General features: G+C 46.1%; 8 non-coding genes across 8 annotated transcripts; all 8 read left to right on the top strand.

The window, feature by feature from the left end:
* Window positions 1-682: 682 nt before the first annotated feature.
* On the top strand, window positions 683-755 carry Trnak-cuu (transfer RNA lysine (anticodon CUU)). Its single transcript has one exon. It is a non-coding gene; the product is annotated as a tRNA-Lys (tRNA).
* Window positions 756-2,219: 1,464 nt separating this feature from the next.
* On the top strand, window positions 2,220-2,292 carry Trnak-cuu (transfer RNA lysine (anticodon CUU)). The gene has a single exon. It is a non-coding gene; the product is annotated as a tRNA-Lys (tRNA).
* Window positions 2,293-10,421: 8,129 nt separating this feature from the next.
* On the top strand, window positions 10,422-10,494 carry Trnak-cuu (transfer RNA lysine (anticodon CUU)). Its single transcript has one exon. It is a non-coding gene; the product is annotated as a tRNA-Lys (tRNA).
* A 1,446-nt stretch (window positions 10,495-11,940) lies between these two features.
* Window positions 11,941-12,013, top strand: Trnak-cuu (transfer RNA lysine (anticodon CUU)). Its single transcript has one exon. It is a non-coding gene; the product is annotated as a tRNA-Lys (tRNA).
* A 1,425-nt stretch (window positions 12,014-13,438) lies between these two features.
* Window positions 13,439-13,511, top strand: Trnak-cuu (transfer RNA lysine (anticodon CUU)). Its single transcript has one exon. It is a non-coding gene; the product is annotated as a tRNA-Lys (tRNA).
* A 1,455-nt stretch (window positions 13,512-14,966) lies between these two features.
* Trnak-cuu (transfer RNA lysine (anticodon CUU)) lies at window positions 14,967-15,039 on the top strand. The gene has a single exon. It is a non-coding gene; the product is annotated as a tRNA-Lys (tRNA).
* Window positions 15,040-16,488: 1,449 nt separating this feature from the next.
* Window positions 16,489-16,561, top strand: Trnak-cuu (transfer RNA lysine (anticodon CUU)). Its single transcript has one exon. It is a non-coding gene; the product is annotated as a tRNA-Lys (tRNA).
* A 1,449-nt stretch (window positions 16,562-18,010) lies between these two features.
* Window positions 18,011-18,083, top strand: Trnak-cuu (transfer RNA lysine (anticodon CUU)). The gene has a single exon. It is a non-coding gene; the product is annotated as a tRNA-Lys (tRNA).
* Window positions 18,084-18,567: the final 484 nt, after the last annotated feature.

Below are 18,567 nucleotides of genomic sequence, written 5' to 3'. Positions count from 1 at the left end.
GTTTCCCAGTCTATATTTGGTCGGTCACGTAAGAGGTTGAATGTAACGAATGGGTGGGAAAGAGCAAGGGCAGCGGCTGTGTAGAACGAAAACACAAATTATCAGGGGTGTGAGCGTTTCGAGATGAGTCATATACTAGTTGCACTTGGTCGTCAGTGACTGTGTGGCATAATGGATAAGGCGTTGGACTTCGGATCTGAAGATTACAGGTTCGAATGCTGTCACGCTCGTGTTTTATCAGTTCCGAAAAAAGAAACATACCGTTTTAATGTAGCATTTGAGCAGTACGAAACCGTCTGAACGTTGCTGTTGACCATTTTCTGCTTGGAGATGCTCTTGAGCTTGAAACACACACTACAAGACCGGTGTTAACTAGCGAAATGGTCGGAAGAGTGCCGTCACCGCGAGTTTCCACTGGCACTTGCACATCTAAAACAACGTCGGAAACTAACTCGTTCGCCTTTTGAGTCAAATCAAGTATGAGTGTTAATTTTGACGCCACTAGCTCTGCAGGTTGTCATGCAATTCCTTTACCTCTCAGAAATGATTATGAAATAAAAGTGAAGTACGTGACGAGTGTGACGTTAGGAAAACATTAGGCAGCATGGAGGATTCTGTATGGGACCACCCAATCCAAACGAGTACTGTCTGACGTGCTGCCCGGCAAGTAATCACCCAAGCAGCCCAGCTAACTCAGTTGGTAGAGCATGAGACTCTTAATCTCAGGGTCGTGGGTTCGAGCCGCACGCTGGGCGGAACGGAATTTTGTTCCGCTGCAGATGTAAATTACCGTTTTTCTGATTAACGTGATGTAATGGAAATAGCAACTTTAAACTTTGCCTACGTCTCTGTCAGTTGCAAGGAAACTGTAGTTGAAGGTGAAGGTGATTTTGTAGACATGTGTGAAAGACATGTTCTGAAATGCAAGTGTTGTTGTTTGGAGAGGACATCGGTTACGTGTCAGATGTGTAGCCAAGCAGTAATGGGTCGCCATAGCTGCAAATATTAGTCGGTAATATGAAGTGTTGTCAGCTGAAGTCTGATGATCCAGACGACCGTAAGGACGAAGTTCGCAAAAGCACCGCTAGGCCGCGCCCCTGTAGCTCAGTGGTAGAGCACTGGACTAGTAAACCAAGGGTCGTGAGTTTCATCCTCAAAGGAAGAAGTCCAATTTTGGAAATCAGTTGCGCGTCGTGGCCGTATGGCAAACAGTATCTGTGATGACGAACAGTTAGCTACATGCCTTTTATTAAGAATTACTCTCAGATGTGATTAAGGCAAATGGCGCAGATAAAGCCTTTGCCAAAGCGGTACAGCATAAGGTGGGACGAGGCAGTCTGAATTACATTTTATAGATGTATTTCTCACATATGTCAGAGCCTCTCGCGGTCGTCGTCGTCGTCGTCGTCGTCGTCGTCGTCGTCGTCGTCATCGCCGCCGCCGCCGCCGCTTCTGCAGAAGTAGCAAATGGCCATCGTGGCAAATGCGGCGAGGCACGCCCTGCCTTCGATTCCGTATGCACAAAGTGTGTGGTCTTGTTTCCCAGTCTATATTTGGGCGGTCACGTAAGAGGTTGAATGTAACGAATGGGTGGGAAAGAGCAAGGGCAGCGGCTGTGTAGAACGAAAACACAAATTATCAGGGGTGTGAGCGTTTCGAGATGAGTCATATACTAGTTACACTTAGTCGTCAGTGACTGTGTGGCCTAATGGATAAGGCGTCGGACTGCGGATCTGAAGATTACAGGTTCGAATGCTGTCACGCTCGTGTTTTATCAGTTCTGAAAAAGAAACATACCGTTTTAATGTAGCATTTGAGCAGTACGAAACCGTCTGAATGTTGCTGTTGACCATTTTCTGCTTGGAGATGCTCTTGAGCTTGAAACACACACCACAAGACCGGTGTTAACTAGCGAAATGGTCGGCAGAGTGCCGTCACCGCGAGTTTCCACTGGCACTTGCACATCTAAAACAACGTCGGAAAGTAACTCGTTCGCCTTTTGAGTCACATCAAGTATTAGTGTTAATTTTGACGCCACTAGCTCTGCAGGTTGTCATGCAATTCCTTTACCTCTCAGAAATGATTATGAAATAAAAGTGAAGTACGTGACGAGTGTGACGTTAGGAAAACATTAGGCAGCATGGAGAGATTCTGTATGGGACCACCCAACCCAAACGAGTACTGTGTGACGTGCTGCCCGGCAAGTATTCACCGAAGCAGCCCGGCTAGCTCAGTCGGTAGAGCATGAGACTCTTAATGTAAGGGTCGTGGGTTTAAGCCCCACGCTGGGCGGAACGGTATTTTGTTCCGCTGCAGATGTAAATTACCGTTTTTCTGATTAACGTGATGTAATGGAAATAGCAACTTTAAACTCTGCCTACGTCTCTGTCATTCGCAAGGAAACTGTATTTGAAGGTGAATGTGATTTTGTAGACATGTGTGAAAGACATGTTCTGAAATGCAAGTGTTGTTGTTTGGAGAGGACATCGGTTACGTGTCAGATGTGTAGCCAAGCAGTAATGGGTCGCCATAGCTGCAAATATTAGTCGGTAATATGAAGTGTTGTCAACTGAAGTCTGATGATCCAGACGACCGTAAGAACGAAGTACGCAAAAGTACCGCTAGGCCGCGCCTCTTTAGCTCAGTGGTAGAGCACTGGACTACTAAACCAAGGGTCGTGAGTTCCATCTTCAAAGGAAGAAGTCGAATTTTGGAAATTAGTTGCGCGTCGTGGCCGTATAGCAAACAGTATCTGTGATGACGAACAATTAGCGATATGCCTCATATTAAGAATTACTCTCAGATGTGATTAAGGCGAATGGCGCAGATAAAGACTTTGCCAATGCGGTACAGCATAAGGTGGGACGAGGCAGTCTGGATTACATTTTATAGATGTATTTCTCACATATGTCAGAGCCTCTCGCTGTCGTCGTCGTCGTCGCCGCCGCCGCCGCTTCTGCAGAAGTAGCAAATGGCCATCGTGGCAAATGCGGCGAGGCACGCCCTGCCTTCGATTCCGTATGCACAAAGTGTGTGGTCTTGTTTCCCAGTCTATATTTGGTCGGTCACGTAAGAGGTTGAATGTAACGAATGGGTGGGAAAGAGCAAGGGCAGCGGCTGTGTAGAACGAAAACACAAATTATCAGGGGTGTGAGCGTTTCGAGATGAGTCATATACTAGTTACACTTGGTCGTCAGTGACTGTGTGGCCTAATGGATAAGGCGTCGGACTGCGGATCTGAAGATTACAGGTTCGAATACTGTCACGCTCGTGTTTTATCAGTTCTGAAAAAGAAACATACCGTTTTAATGTAGCATTTGAGCAGTACGAAACCGTCTGAATGTTGCTGTTGACCATTTTCTGCTTGGAGATGCTCTTGAGCTTGAAACACACACCACAAGACCGGTGTTAACTAGCGAAATGGTCGGCAGAGTGCCGTCACCACGAGTTTCCACTGGCACTTGCACATCTAAAACAACGTCGGAAAGTAACTCGTTCGCCTTTTGAGTCACATCAAGTGTGAGTGTTAATTTTGACGCCACTAGCTCTGCAGGTTGTCATGCAATTCCTTTACCTCTCAGAAATGATTATGAAATAAAAGTGAAGTACGTGACGAGTGTGACGTTAGGAAAACATTAGGCAGCATGGAGAGATTCTGTATGGGACCACCCAACCCAAACGAGTACTGTGTGACGTGCTGCACGGCAAGTATTCACCGAAGCAGCCCGGCTAGCTCAGTCGGTAGAGCATGAGAATCTTAATGTAAGGGTCGTGGGTTCGAGCCACACGCTGGGCGGAACGGAATTTTGTTCCGCTGCAGATGTAAATTACCGTTTTTCTGATTAACGTGATGTAATGGAAATAGCAACTTTAAACTTTGCATACGTCTCTGTCAGTCGAAAGGAAACTGTATTTGAAGGTGAATGTGATTTTGTAGACATGTGTGAAAGACATGTTCTGAAATGCAAGTGTTGTTGTCTGGAGAGGACATCGGTTACGTGTCAGATGTGTAGCCAAGCAGTAATGGGTCGCCATAGCTGCAAATATTAGTCGGTAATATGAAGTGTTGTCAGCTGAAGTCTGATGATCCAGACGACCGTAAGGACGAAGTACGCAAAAGTACCGCAAGGCCGCGCCCATTTAGCTCAGTGGCAGAGCGCTGGACTACTAAACCAAGGGTCGTGATTTCCATCCTCAACGGAAGAACTGGAATTTTGGAAATCAGTTGCGCGTCGTGGCCGTATAGCAAACAGTATCTGTGATGACGAACAATTAGCGACATGCCTTTTATTAAGAATTACTCTCATATGTGATAAGGCGAATGGCGCAGATAAAGCCTTTGCCAAAGCGGTACAGCATAAGGTGGGACGAGGCAGTCTGAATTACATTTTATAGATGTATTTCTCACATATGTCAGAGCCTCTCGCGGTCGTCGTCGTCGTCGTCGTCGTCGTCGTCGTCGTCGTCGTCGTCGTCGTCGCTTCTGCAGAAGTAGCAAATGGCCATCGTGGCAAATGCGGCGTGGGACGCCCTGCCTTCGATTCCGTATGCACAAAGTGTGTGGTCTTGTTTCCCAGTCTATATTTGGTCGGTCACGTAAGAGGTTGAATGCAAGGAATGGGTGGGAAATAGCAAGGGGCAGCGGCTGTGTAGAACGAAAACACAAATCATTAGGGGTGTGGGCGTTTCGAGATGAGTCATATACCAGTTGCACCTGGTCGTCAGTGACCGTGTGGCCTAATGGATAGGTACCGTTTGAGACGCGACAGCGATCGGACGTGCTGTGTATTCGATCCGCCGTTACCCTCGGGTTGTGAATATTTACCTTCTGTGTGTGAGGTTTCTTTGTCTTCTGTTTTTCGTTGTTTCTTTGCCTGAGTGTTTGTTTTGTGTCTTGCGTTGTATTGCGGCTTTTGCAGCATTAATTAAGTGTTATGGCTTCCCGGTTGTTTCCGCGGAAGTGTACTCTCAGTTTTCAGTTTAACAAGGCTACCAGGAATGTCCAACCGACATCGTTGGAAATTCACGAATGGATTGTGGACACGATTGGCATTACATCGGACCAGGTACATACGGCGTATTTTGATACAGAATTACACTGCTTTTTTGTGAAATTGTTGAACCGGGTTTTGCTGGATAAGATATTACTTAAACATGGTGAGCAAGTGTCGTTCCGTCATAGGGATGGTTCTGTTAGCAGTGTTACTGTCTCAAATGCTGAAATTACGTATACCACAGTTCGGGTTTATAATTTACCCCCTGAAGTTGACAACAGCTATCTTAAGGAAGCTTTGCTTGGTTATGGTACTGTTCGGTCAATTCGAAATGAACGTTGGTCTGCACAACATAAGCTGCAATGTTATAATGGTGTCAGATCAGTTGAAATGCATATTAAGTCTAATATACCGTCCCATCAGGTTGTATGCGGTTATCGTGTACATCTTACATATGAGGGACAGCTTGGTACATGTTTCCTATGTAATGAACATGGTCATGTTCGAGCTAATTGCCCTAAGCGGGTATTTGTGCTTAAAAATGGCCTAGCACAGCGCCGCAAATTAACGGTTGCCGATCTTGTGCAAGAAGCTTCCTCCACTGTTTCCTATCTGCCTCCTGCAGTAGCTTCTTCACAACAGGTGTCACCCTCCCCTGATGCAGGTTTTCCTCCGCTACCCACTCGCCCAGACGTATCGGCTGCTCCTATACCGATTCCGTCTGTTACCAACAACAAACGCCGTCGTGCTAGTGATACCGGTAGCACTGATGACGAAGCTGCTGTTTCGCAGCCGGTTTGCGAATCTGATGAGAGAATTCCAGAATCTCCCATGCCTGTTTCGGATTCTGTTCCCGCTGTGCCTCCTGCTTTGCCTGATGACGTCGAACTTGCTGCCAGGCCGTCGGCGCAAGAGCCACAACATTCGGTCGAGGTGTTGTTGCCACAGGCATCACAACATGTTGACGACACTTCGGTGGAGTCGGCTATTTGTCGGAAAACCGCTCCTAGAACTGCGCGCTCCGCATTAGCAGACTCCAAACCTATCTTACCACCTCCTACACTTCCAATACCTACACATTCTGAAACCGGTGCCGATGTTCCTGATGCAGTTTTCCCTTGATGGCTCCTCCTTCTGACTCCTCTCGCCCTGCTAATCCTTCGGACGCTTTGGTTGACGTGCCTGATCTCGACCCCCCACTCCGCCTGCTCTTGAATCTGGTGTGCATCAGATACGTCGTCGGGTGAAAGTGCCCTCCAATCTCCACGCGGTGCGGAAGAAACATAAGCATGCGAAAGACGACTCTGATTCCGTTGATTCTGGACAATCACCCTCTGAAATGTCTGATGTTGATGATATGGATGTAGTTGCTTCTAGTGTGGTGTAATTTGGGTTCATTTCTCATTTTTTGGTTGATGTTGCAGGCGTACACGTTTATTACCTTAAATATAAATGGCATTCAATCTGCTCTGAAGTTAGCGTCTCTGCAGCAGTTTATTTATGACTCTGCAGCTGATATTGTTTTCCTGCAGGAAGTCTCCGTTGCACACCTGTTTGTTCCTGGTTTTCGTACTATTATAAATTTTGCACCTGAGTTTTCTGCAGGTACTGCTTTCCTAATTCGTGACGGTATCCCCGTTACCGAAATTGAGCTTTTAGACTCGGGACGGGGCATTGGTTGTCTGTTATTTGACACGACCTTGGTTAACATTTACGCCCCCTCTGGTTCTAGCAAGCGGCAGGAAAGGTCTCGTTTTTATAAAGAGGATCTGATTTACCTTCTACGAAAAAATCCTGCGACCTTGATATTGGGGGGCGATTTTAATTGTGTGTTACAAGCTAAAGACCAATCCCCTCATTTTAATTATTGTTTCGAGCTACATTCTCTTGTACGTCAATTACGACTACGCGATGCGTGGGAGGTTAAACACCCCACTTTAGTTAAATTTACATTTTTTACTGCCACCTCAAGTAGTCGACTTGACCGATTGTATATTTCTGATCCCCTTAGTGTTTCTGTTTTAGATGAGATGTTATTCCAGCCAGTTTTACGGATCATTGTGCCCTTGCTGTTATAATTAATTTGGAGCGTCAACCTCTTAAACTTTATAGGCCGCTGTGGAAATTAAATGTCTCCTTGCTCGATGACCCTGACATCGAACCTCTAATACAGACGGCGTGGGACATTTGTTTACGTTCTCTGCGATACTATCCGTCTAAGCTTCATTGGTGGATCCACTGTGTGAAGCCAAAACTACGTCGCACTTTAATGTCCTACAGTTATAATAGAGCGCGAGATCTGAAACTGACTTTTGAGTATTACTATTCGGTGCTTCGCGAACTTTAAGATAATTCTACAATGACATGTGCCCACCTTTCTGAGATTCGGAAAATTAAGGCCAAGCTTCTTAGTATTAAGCGGCTTCAGATGGAAGGATTGAAGATTAAATCTAAACCACCGTCCACGTTAGCACATGAAATGACTTCTATGTACCATCTGTTTCGTCACCACAAGAACCGTCGACGTGTATTGATTGACGGCCTGATGGCAGCTGATGGGCGCCGGCTTACCTTACAGAATCAAATAACCCATGAACTTACCTGCTACTATGAGACGTTATATACTGCGGCTGATTCTGATCCGATTGATGTTGACGAGATTTTAACTGCTATCCCACCAGTTTTAACAGAGGACCATAATGCGAAATTTTTAGCTCCTTTTACTGCAGACGAAATTTCAGCTTTCATTGCTTGTTCAGCATCTCACAAATCTCCTGGTCCTGATGGCCTACCTAAGGAGTTTTTTGTTAGTTTTGGCCTATTATAGGGCCTGTTTTTACGGATATTGTGAATGAAATCTTGAATGGTGGCACAATTCCAGCCAATTTCAAGAGAGGTACGGTTGTCCTGATACCAAAATCTGCTGGTTTGAAGACAGCTAGTGACTTTCGTCCTTTAACCCTTTTAAATTTTGACTATAAGACGGCCGCTAGGGCTGTTAATGCACGTCTATCCCTCTTGCTTACACCTGTGATACCTCCTTGTCAAAGCTGCTTTCCAGGGCGCTCCATTGACGTCTCTGGCGGGGTATCGTGATGTCGTGTCGATTGTCGCTGTCACCAATATTTCCTGTGCGCTTTTATTTGTTGATTTTAGTAAGGCCTTTGATCGTGTGTCCCATTCGTTTTTAGAGCTTCTGCTGCACCGGCTCGGTTTTAATGAACAGGCGCTGCTGGTACTTAAGAATATGACGACTGGCATTTCTGCTAAGATTGACATTAATGGCCAGCTAACAAAGGTCATTGATATTCAACGTGGCTTCCCGCAAGGTAGTCCTTTATCCATGACCCTTTATGCTCTCTCCCTTCAACCACTCCTCACACGTCTCAACTCGACACTTCGTGGTCTTACGATCTCTGGGGTTAACCAGACGGCAACGGCTTATGTTGATGATTTGGTTGTTTTGCTTCGTTCCACCGCAGAAGTGCCGCAGTTGAAAATGGAACTCGATAAATTTTCTGCGGCCTCAGGTTCTCGTATCAATCCCCGTAAAAGCAAGCTCCTGAATTTGCGGGGCTTTGAACGTGTGGTTGCTACGTGGGTTACAGCTGTTGAACACTATACTCATTTAGGTATCTATCTTGAACGTTGTCCTCTTCGGATGGCTGCAAAAAATTGGCAAGTGGCCATTTCCAAGCTGCAAGGTGTTTTATTAGAACACTCATGGCGTTCGATACCGCTACTGCAAAAAAAGCGTGTATTAGACACTTATGTTTTATGTAAAGTATATTACGTTGCTCAGCTGTTTCCGCTTCCCCGAATGCAGGGTGCAAAAATGGTCCAGCTTATTAACAGATATATTTGGCGGGGGCATATTTTTAAATTACGTTGTGATGTTCTTACGAAGCCGCGTCTTGAGGGCGGCTTGTCGTTCACCGATGTCCGTCTCAAGGCTGCTGCCCTTAATGTTAAGCGAACCCTCCATCTTTTATTATCTGAGTCCCCGACTGTTACTTCGCAATTATTCCATGTCGTTCGTCCTGCGAGCTTGTCACCGCCCATTAACGTTGGGCCTCTAAATGCGAAGCTACGGCATGTTCGGGACTTCCACATTGAGATTAGTTACCTAGACCTCCACTTACAACGTCGACCTGTTTTTACTACGCTAACCCTGCTTGACAAATGGCACCGGTCTTCTTCTTCCAACCCGATTGTTTTGCATTATACCAGTTTTAATTGGCGTAACATATGGACGAATATTAGCTTACCCGTTCATTCAACAGCTGTTGCGTCCCTATGGTATAAGGTAGTTAATCAGCTGATTCCTACGAACGAACGCCTTCATCGTATAGGTTTATGTGTCTCTCCGCTTTGTCAAATGTGTCGTTGTGTTGCTACACCCCAACACCGATTTACCTGCGCTGACCGTCATCGCATGTGGCACTGGCTGCGCCGACAATTGGCTTTACTCACCAGGAGCTCAGAATCGGCATTTAAGACTGATATTCTCTGCTGGCCGGACACGGTTTTTTATCCCCGGACCAAGAACAACACCGTTATGTGGCTTCTTGGCCGTTACATTTTTGCAGTGTTTGATGATCATGGTATTACCGATTTTATTTCGTTTACTGGTTACATGCTTCATGAGTACTGGACGCAAAAGTCTTTCCCACACCTTAAGAGGGACTTTGCGAATATGCTTACTATTGTTTTCGAAAAGCAGGGAGTTGGTTAAGTTTCAATTTCTATTGATCGCTCCTGCGCCTGAATCATTAATGGAACCGGTATAGGGGCATACTGAGCTAACTTCATGACAGGGAAGACATTCTCGCTAGTTATTAGGTACAATCTTGGCAGGAAGGCAAAATAACTCTTTAGATAGACAACGCTTCATAAGTCCCGTGTTCACATATAAGTATCATAAGGCGTCGGAATTCGGATCTGAAGATTACAGGTTCGAATGCTATCACGCTCGTGTTTTATCAGTTCTGAAAAAGAAACATATCGTTTTAATGTAGCAATTGAGCAGTACGAAACCGTCTGAATGTTGCTGTTGACCATTTTCTGCTTGGAGATGCTCTTGAGCTTGAAACACACACTACAAGACCGGTGTTAACTAGCGAAATGGTCGGAAGAGTGCCGTCACCGCGAGTTTCCACTGGCACTTGCACATCTAAAACAACGTCGGAAAGTAACTCGTTCGCCTTTTGAGTCACATCAAGTATGAGTGTTAATTTTGACGCCACTAGCTCTGCTGGATGTCATGCAATTACTTTAACTCTCAGAAATGATTATGAAATAAAAGTGAAGTACGTGACGAGTGTGACGTTAGGAAAACTTTAGGCAGCATGGAGAGATTCTGTATGGAACCACCCAACCCAAACGAGTACTGTGTGACGTGCTGACCGGCAAGCATTCTCCCAAGAAGCCCGGATAGCTCAGTTGGTAGAGCATGAGACTCTTAATCTCAGGGTCGTGGGTTCGAGCCCCACGCTGGGCGGAACGGAATTTTGTTCCACTGCAGATGTAAATTACTGTTTTTCTGATTAACGTGATGTAATGGAAATAGCAACTTTAAACTTTGCCTACGTCTCTGTCAGTCGCAAGGAAACTGTATTTGAATGTGAAGGTGATTTTGTAGACATGTGTGAAAGACATGTTCTGAAATGCAAGTGTTGTTGTTTGGAGAGGACATCGGTTACGTGTCAGATGTGTAGCCAAGCAGTAATGGGTCGCCATAGCTGCAAATATTAGTCGGTAATATGAAGTGTTGTCAGCTGAAGTCTGATGATCCAGACGACCGTAAGGACGAAGCACGCGAAAGTGCCGCTAGGCCGCGCCTCTTTAGCTCGGTGGTATAGCACTGGACTAGTAAACCAAGGGTCGTGAGTTCCATCCTCAAAGGAAAAAGTCGAATTTTGGAAATCAGTTGCGCGTCGTGGCCGTATAGCAAACAGTATATGTGTTGACGAACAATTAGCGACATGCCTTTTATTAAGAATTACTCTCAGATGTGATTAAGGCGAATGGCGCAGATAAAGCCTTTGCCAAAGCGGTACAGCATAAGGTGGGACGAGGCAGTCTGAATTACATTTTAAAGATGTATTTTTCACATATGTCAGAGCTTCTCGCGGTCGTCGTCGTCGTCGTCGTCGTCGTCGTCGTCGCCGCCGCCGCTTCTGCAGAAGTAGCAAATGGCCATCGTGGCAAATGCGGCGAGGCACGCCCTGCCTTCGAATCCGTATGCACAATGTGTGTGGTCTTGTTTCCCAGTCTATATTTGGTCGGTCACGTAAGAGGTTGAATGTAACGAATGGGTGGGAAAGAGCAAGGGCAGCGGCTGTGTAGAACGAAAACACAAATTATCAGGGGTGTGAGCGTTTCGAGATGAGTCATATACAAGTTGCACTTGGTCGTCAGTGACTGTGTGGCCTAATGGATAAGGCGTCGGACTTCGGATCTGAAGATTACAGGTTCGAATGCTGTCACGCTCGTGTTTTATCAGTTCTGAAAAAGAAACATACCGTTTTAATGTAGCATTTGAGCAGTACGAAACCGTCTGAATGTTGCTGTTGACCATTTTCTGCTTGGAGATGCTCTTGAGCTTGAAACACACACTACAAGACCTGTGTTAACTAGCGAAATGGTCGGCAGAGTGCCGTCACTGCGAGTTTCCACTGGCACTTGCACATCTAAAACAACGTCGGAAAGTAACTCGTTCGCCTTTTGAGTCACATCAAGTATGAGTGTTAATTTTGACGCCACTAGCTCTGCAGGTTGTCATGCAATTCCTTTACCTCTCAGAAATGATTATGAAATAAAAGTGAAGTACGTGACGAGTGTGACGTTAGGAAAACATTAGGCAGCATGGAGAGATTCTGTATGGGACCACCCAACCCAAACGAGTACTGTGTGACGTGCTGCCCGGCAAGTATTCACCGAAGCAGCCCGGCTAGCTCCGTCGGTAGAGCATGAGACTCTTAATCTGAGGGTTATGGGTTCGACCCCCACGCTGGGCGGAACGGAATTTTGTTCCGCTGCAGATGTAAATTACCGTTTTTCTGATTAACGTGATGTAATGGAAATAGCAACTTTAAACTTTGCCTACGTCACTGTCAGTCGCAAGGAAACTGTATTTGAAGGTGAAGGTGATTTTGTAGACATGTGTGAAAGACATGTTCTGAAATGCAAGTGTTGTTGTTTGGAGAGGACATCGGTTACGTGTCAGATGTGTAGCCAAGCAGTAATGGGTCGCCATAGCTGCAAATATTAGTCGGTAATATGAAGTGTTGTCAGCTGAAGTCTGATGATCCAGACGACCGTAAGGACGAAGTACGCAAAAGTACCGCTAGGCCGTGCCCATTTAGCTCAGTGGTAGAGCACTAGGCTAGTAAACCAAGGGTCGTGGGTTCCATCCTCAAAGGAAGAAGTCGAATTTTGGAAATCAGTTGCGCGTCATGGCCGTATAGCTAACAGTATCTGTGATGACGAACAATTAGCGACATGCCTTTTATTAAGAATTACTCTCAGATGTGATTAAGGCGAATGGCGCAGATAAAGCCTTTGCCAAAGAGGTACAGCATAAGGTGGGACGAGGCAGTCTGAATTACATTTTATAGATGTATTTCTCATATATGTCATAGCCTCAAGCGGTCGTCCTCGTCGCCGCCGCCGCCTCTGCAGAAGTAGCAAATGGCCATCGTGGCAAATGCGGCGAGGCACGCCCTGCCTTCGAATCCGTATGCACAAAGTGTGTGGTCTTGTTTCCCAGTCTATATTTGGTCGGTCACGTAAGAGGTTGAATGTAACGAATGGGTGGGAAAGAGCAAGGGCAGCGGCTGTGTAGAACGAAAACACAAATTATCAGGGGTGTGAGCGTTTCGAGATGAGTCATATACAAGTTGCACTTGGTCGTCAGTGACTGTGTGGCCTAATGGATAAGGCGTCGGACTTCGGATCTGAAGATTACAGGTTCGAATGCTGTCACGCTCGTGTTTTATCAGTTCTGAAAAAGAAACATACCGTTTTAATGTAGCATTTGAGCAGTACGAAACCGTCTGAATGTTGCTGTTGACCATTTTCTGCTTGGAGATGCTCTTGAGCTTGAAACACACACTACAAGACCTGTGTTAACTAGCGAAATGGTCGGCAGAGTGCCGTCACCGCGAGTTTCCACTGGCACTTGCACATCTAAAACAACGTCGGAAAGTAACTCGTTCGCCTTTTGAGTCACATCAAGTATGAGTGTTAATTTTGACGCCACTAGCTCTGCAGGTTGTCATGCAATTCCTTTACCTCTCAGAAATGATTATGAAATAAAAGTGAAGTACGTGACGAGTGTGACGTTAGGAAAACATTAGGCAGCATGAAGAGATTCTGTATGGGACCACCCAACCCAAACGAGTACTGTGTGACGTGCTGCCCGGCAAGTATTCACCGAAGCAGCCCGGCTAGCTCCGACGGTAGAGCATGAGACTCTTAATCTCAGGGTCATGGGTTCGACCCCCACGCTGGGAAGAACGGAATTTTGTTCCGCTGCAGATGTAAATTACCGTTTTTCTGATTAACGTGATGTAATGGAAATAGCAACTTTAAACTTTGCCTACGTCTCTGTCAGTCGCAAGGAAACTGTATTTGAAGGTGAAGGTGATTTTGTAGACATGTGTGAAAGACATGTTCTGAAATGCAAGTGTTGTTGTTTGGAGAGGACATCGGTTACGTGTCAGATGTGTAGCCAAGCAGTAATGGGTCGCCATAGCTGCAAATATTAGTCGGTAATATGAAGTGTTGTCAGCTGAAGTCTGATGATCCAGACGACTGTAAGGACGAAGTACGCGAAAGTGCCGCTAGGCCGCGCCTCTTTAGCTCAGTGGTATAGCACTGGACTAGTAAACCAAGGGTCGTGAGTTCCATCCACAAAGGAAAAATTCGAATTTTGGAAATCAGTTGCGCGTCGTGGCCGTATAGCAAACAGTATCTGTGATGACGAACAATTAGCGACATGCCCTTTATTAAGAATTACTCTCAGATATGATTAAGGCGAATGGCGCAGATAAAGCCTTTGCCAAAGCGGTACAGCATAAGGTGGGACGAGGCAGTCTGAATTACATTTTAAAGATGTATTTCTCACATATGTCAGAGCTTCTCGCGGTCGTCGTCGTCGTCGTCGTCGTCGTCGTCGTCGTCGTCGTCGCCGCCGCCGCTTCTGCAGAAGTAGCAAATGGCCATCGTGGCAAATGCGGCGAGGCACGCCCTGCCTTCGAATCCGTATGCACAAAGTGTGTGGTCTTGTTTCCCAGTCTATATTTGGTCGGTCACGTAAGAGGTTGAATGTAACGAATGGGTGGGAAAGAGCAAGGGCAGCGGCTGTGTAGAACGAAAACACAAATTATCAGGGGTGTGAGCGTTTCGAGATGAGTCATATACAAGTTGCACTTGGTCGTCAGTGACTGTGTGGCCTAATGGATAAGGCGTCGGACTTCGGATCTGAAGATTACAGGTTCGAATGCTGTCACGCTCGTGTTTTATCAGTTCTGAAAAAGAAACATACCGTTTTAATGTAGCATTTGAGCAGTACGAAACCGTCTGAATGTTGCTGTTGACCATTTTCTGCTTGGAGATGCTCTTGAGCTTGAAACACACACTACAAGACCTGTGTTAACTAGCGAAATGGTCGGCAGAGTGCCGTCACCGCGAGTTTCCACTGGCACTTGCACATCTAAAACAACGTCGGAAAGTAACTCGTTCGCCTTTTGAGTCACATCAAGTATGAGTGTTAATTTTGACGCCACTAGCTCTGCAGGTTGTCATGCAATTCCTTTACCTCTCAGAAATGATTATGAAATAAAAGTGAAGTACGTGACGAGTGTGACGTTAGGAAAACATTAGGCAGCATGGAGAGATTCTGTATGGGACCACCCAACCCAAACGAGTACTGTGTGACGTGCTGCCCGGCAAGTATTCACTGAAGCAGCCCGGCTAGCTCCGTCGGTAGAGCATGAGACTCTTAATCTCAGGGTCATGGGTTCGACCCCCACGCTGGGCGGAACGGAATTTTGTTCCGCTGCAGATGTAAATTACCGTTTTTCTGATTAACGTGATGTAATGGAAATAGCAACTTTAAACTTTGCCTACGTCTCTGTCAGTCGCAAGGAAACTGTATTTGAAGGTGAAGGTGATTTTGTAGACATGTGTGAAAGACATGTTCTGAAATGCAAGTGTTGTTGTTTGGAGAGGACATCGGTTACGTGTCAGATGTGTAGCCAAGCAGTAATGGGTCGCCATAGCTGCAAATATTAGTCGGTAATATGAAGTGTTGTCAGCTGAAGTCTGATGAACCAGACGACCGTAAGGACGAAGTACGCGAAAGTGCCGCTAGGCCGCGCCTCTTTAGCTCAGTGGTATAGCAGTGGACTAGTAAACCAAGGGTCGTGAGTTCCATCCTCAAAAGAAAAAGTCGAATTTTGGAAATCAGTTGCGCGTCGTGGCCGTATAGCTAACAGTATCTGTGATGACGAACAATTAGCGACATGCCTTTTATTAAGAATTACTCTCAGATGTGATTAAGGCGAATGGCGCAGATAAAGTCTTTGCCAAAGCGGTACAGCATAAGGTGGGACGAGGCAGTCTGAATTACATTTTAAAGATGTATTTCTCACATATGTCAGAGCTTCTCGCGGTCGTCGTCGTCGTCGTCGTCGTCGTCGTCGTCGTCGCCGCCGCCGCTTCTGCAGAAGTAGCAAATGGCCATCGTGGCAAATGCGGCGAGGCACGCCCTGCCTTCGAATCCGTATGCACAAAGTGTGTGGTCTTGTTTCCCAGTCTATATTTGGTCGGTCACGTAAGAGGTTGAATGTAACGAATGGGTGGGAAAGAGCAAGGGCAGCGGATGTGTAGAACGAAAACACAAATTATCAGGGGTGTGAGCGTTTCGAGATGAGTCATATACAAGTTGCACTTGGTCGTCAGTGACTGTGTGGCCTAATGGATAAGGCGTCGGTCTTCGGATCTGAAGATTACAGGTTCGAATGCTGTCACGCTCGTGTTTTATCAGTTCTGAAAAAGAAACATACCGTTTTAATGTAGCATTTGAGCAGTACGAAACCGTCTGAATGTTGCTGTTGACCATTTTCTGCTTGGAGATGCTCTTGAGCTTGAAACACACACTACAAGACCTGTGTTAACTAGCGAAATGGTCGGCAGAGTGCCGACACCGCGAGTTTCCACTGGCACTTGCACATCTAAAACAACGTCGGAAAGTAACTCGTTCGCCTTTTGAGTCACATCAAGTACGAGTGTTAATTTTGACGCCACTAGCTCTGCAGGTTGTCATGCAATTCCTTTACCTCTCAGAAATGATTATGAAATAAAAGTGAAGTACGTGACGAGTGTGACGTTAGGAAAACATTAGGCAGCATGGAGAGATTCTGTATGGGACCACCCAACCCAAACGAGTACTGTGTGACGTGCTTCCCGGCAAGCATTCACCGAAGCAGCCCGGCTAGCTCAGTCGGTAGAGCATGAGACTCTTAATCTCAGGGTCGTGGGTTTGAGCCCCACAGTGGGTGGAACAGAATTTTGTTCCGCTGCAGATGTAAATTATTGTTTTTCTGATTAACGTGATGTAATGGAAATAGCAACTTTAAAATTTGCCTACGTCTCTGTCAGTCGCAAGGAAACTGTATTTGAAGGTGAAGGTGATTTTGTAGACATGTGAGAAAGACATGTTCTGAAATGCAAGTGTTGTTGTTTGGAGAGGACATCGGTTACGTGTCAGATGTGTAGCCAAGCAGTAATGGGTCGCCATAGCTGCAAATATTAGTCGGTAATATGAAGTGTTGTCAGCTGAAGTCTGATGATCCAGACGACCGTAAGGACGAAGTACGCAAAAGTACCGCTAGGCCGCGCCCATTTAGCTCAGTGGTAGCGCACTGGACTAGTAAACCAAGGGTCGTGAGTTCCATCCTCAAAGGAAGAAGTCGAATTTTGGAAATCAGTTGCGCGTCGTGGCCGTATAGCTAACAGTATCTGTGATGACGAACAATTAGCGACATGCCTTTTATTAAGAATTACTCTCAGATGTGATTAAGGCGAATGGCGCAGATATAGCCTTTGCCAAAGCGGTACAGCATAAGGTGGGACGAGGCAGTCTGAATTACATTTTAAAGATATATTTCTCACATATGTCAGAGCTTCTCGCGGTCGTCGTCGTCGTCGTCGTCGTCGTCGTCGTCGTCGCCGCCGCCGCTTCTGCAGAAGTAGCAAATGGCCATCGTGGCAAATGCGGCGAGGCACGCCCTGCCTTCGAATCCGTATGCACAAAGTGTGTGGTCTTGTTTCCCAGTCTATATTTGGTCGGTCACGTAAGAGGTTGAATGTAACGAATGGGTGGGAAAGGGCAAGGGCAGCGGATGTGTAGAACGAAAACACAAATTATCAGGGGTGTGAGCGTTTCGAGATGAGTCATATACAAGTTGCACTTGGTCGTCAGTGACTGTGTGGCCTAATGGATAAGGCGTCGGTCTTCGGATCTGAAGATTACAGGTTCGAATGCTGTCACGCTCGTGTTTTATCAGTTCTGAAAAAGAAACATACCGTTTTAATGTAGCATTTGAGCAGTACGAAACCGTCTGAATGTTGCTGTTGACCATTTTCTGCTTGGAGATGCTCTTGAGCTTGAAACACACACTACAAGACCTGTGTTAACTAGCGAAATGGTCGGCAGAGTGCCGACACCGCGAGTTTCCACTGGCACTTGCACATCTAAAACAACGTCGGAAAGTAACTCGTTCGCCTTTTGAGTCACATCAAGTACGAGTGTTAATTTTGACGCCACTAGCTCTGCAGGTTGTCATGCAATTCCTTTACCTCTCAGAAATGATTATGAAATAAAAGTGAAGTACGTGACGAGTGTGACGTTAGGAAAACATTAGGCAGCATGGAGAGATTCTGTATGGGACCACCCAACCCAAACGAGTACTGTGTGACGTGCTTCCCGGCAAGCATTCACCGAAGCAGCCCGGCTAGCTCAGTCGGTAGAGCATGAGACTCTTAATCTCAGGGTCGTGGGTTCGAGCCCCACACTGGGTGGAACAGAATTTTGTTCCGCTGCAGATGTAAATTATTGTTTTTCTGATTAACGTGATGTAATGGAAATAGCAACTTTAAAATTTGCCTACGTCTCTGTCAGTCGCAAGGAAACTGTATTTGAAGGTGAAGGTGATTTTGTAGACATGTGAGAAAGACATGTTCTGAAATGCAAGTGTTGTTGTTTGGAGAGGACATCGGTTACGTGTCAGATGTGTAGCCAAGCAGTAATGGGTCGCCATAGCTGCAAATATTAGTCGGTAATATGAAGTGTTGTCAGCTGAAGTCTGATGATCCAGACGACCGTAAGGACGAAGTACGCAAAAGTACCGCTAGGCCGCGCCCATTTAGCTCAGTGGTAGCGCACTGGACTAGTAAACCAAGGGTCGTGAGTTCCATCCTCAAAGGAAGAAGTCGAATTTTGGAAATCAGTTGCGCGTCGTGGCCGTATAGCTAACAGTATCTGTGATGACGAACAATTAGCGAC

The sequence above is a fragment of the Schistocerca gregaria genome, chromosome 8, assembly GCF_023897955.1.
Source record: "Schistocerca gregaria isolate iqSchGreg1 chromosome 8, iqSchGreg1.2, whole genome shotgun sequence".
Taxonomy (NCBI): domain Eukaryota; kingdom Metazoa; phylum Arthropoda; class Insecta; order Orthoptera; family Acrididae; genus Schistocerca; species Schistocerca gregaria.
The sequence above is the reverse complement of the archived record's forward strand: the minus strand, read 5'-3'. Positions and strand labels throughout refer to the sequence as shown.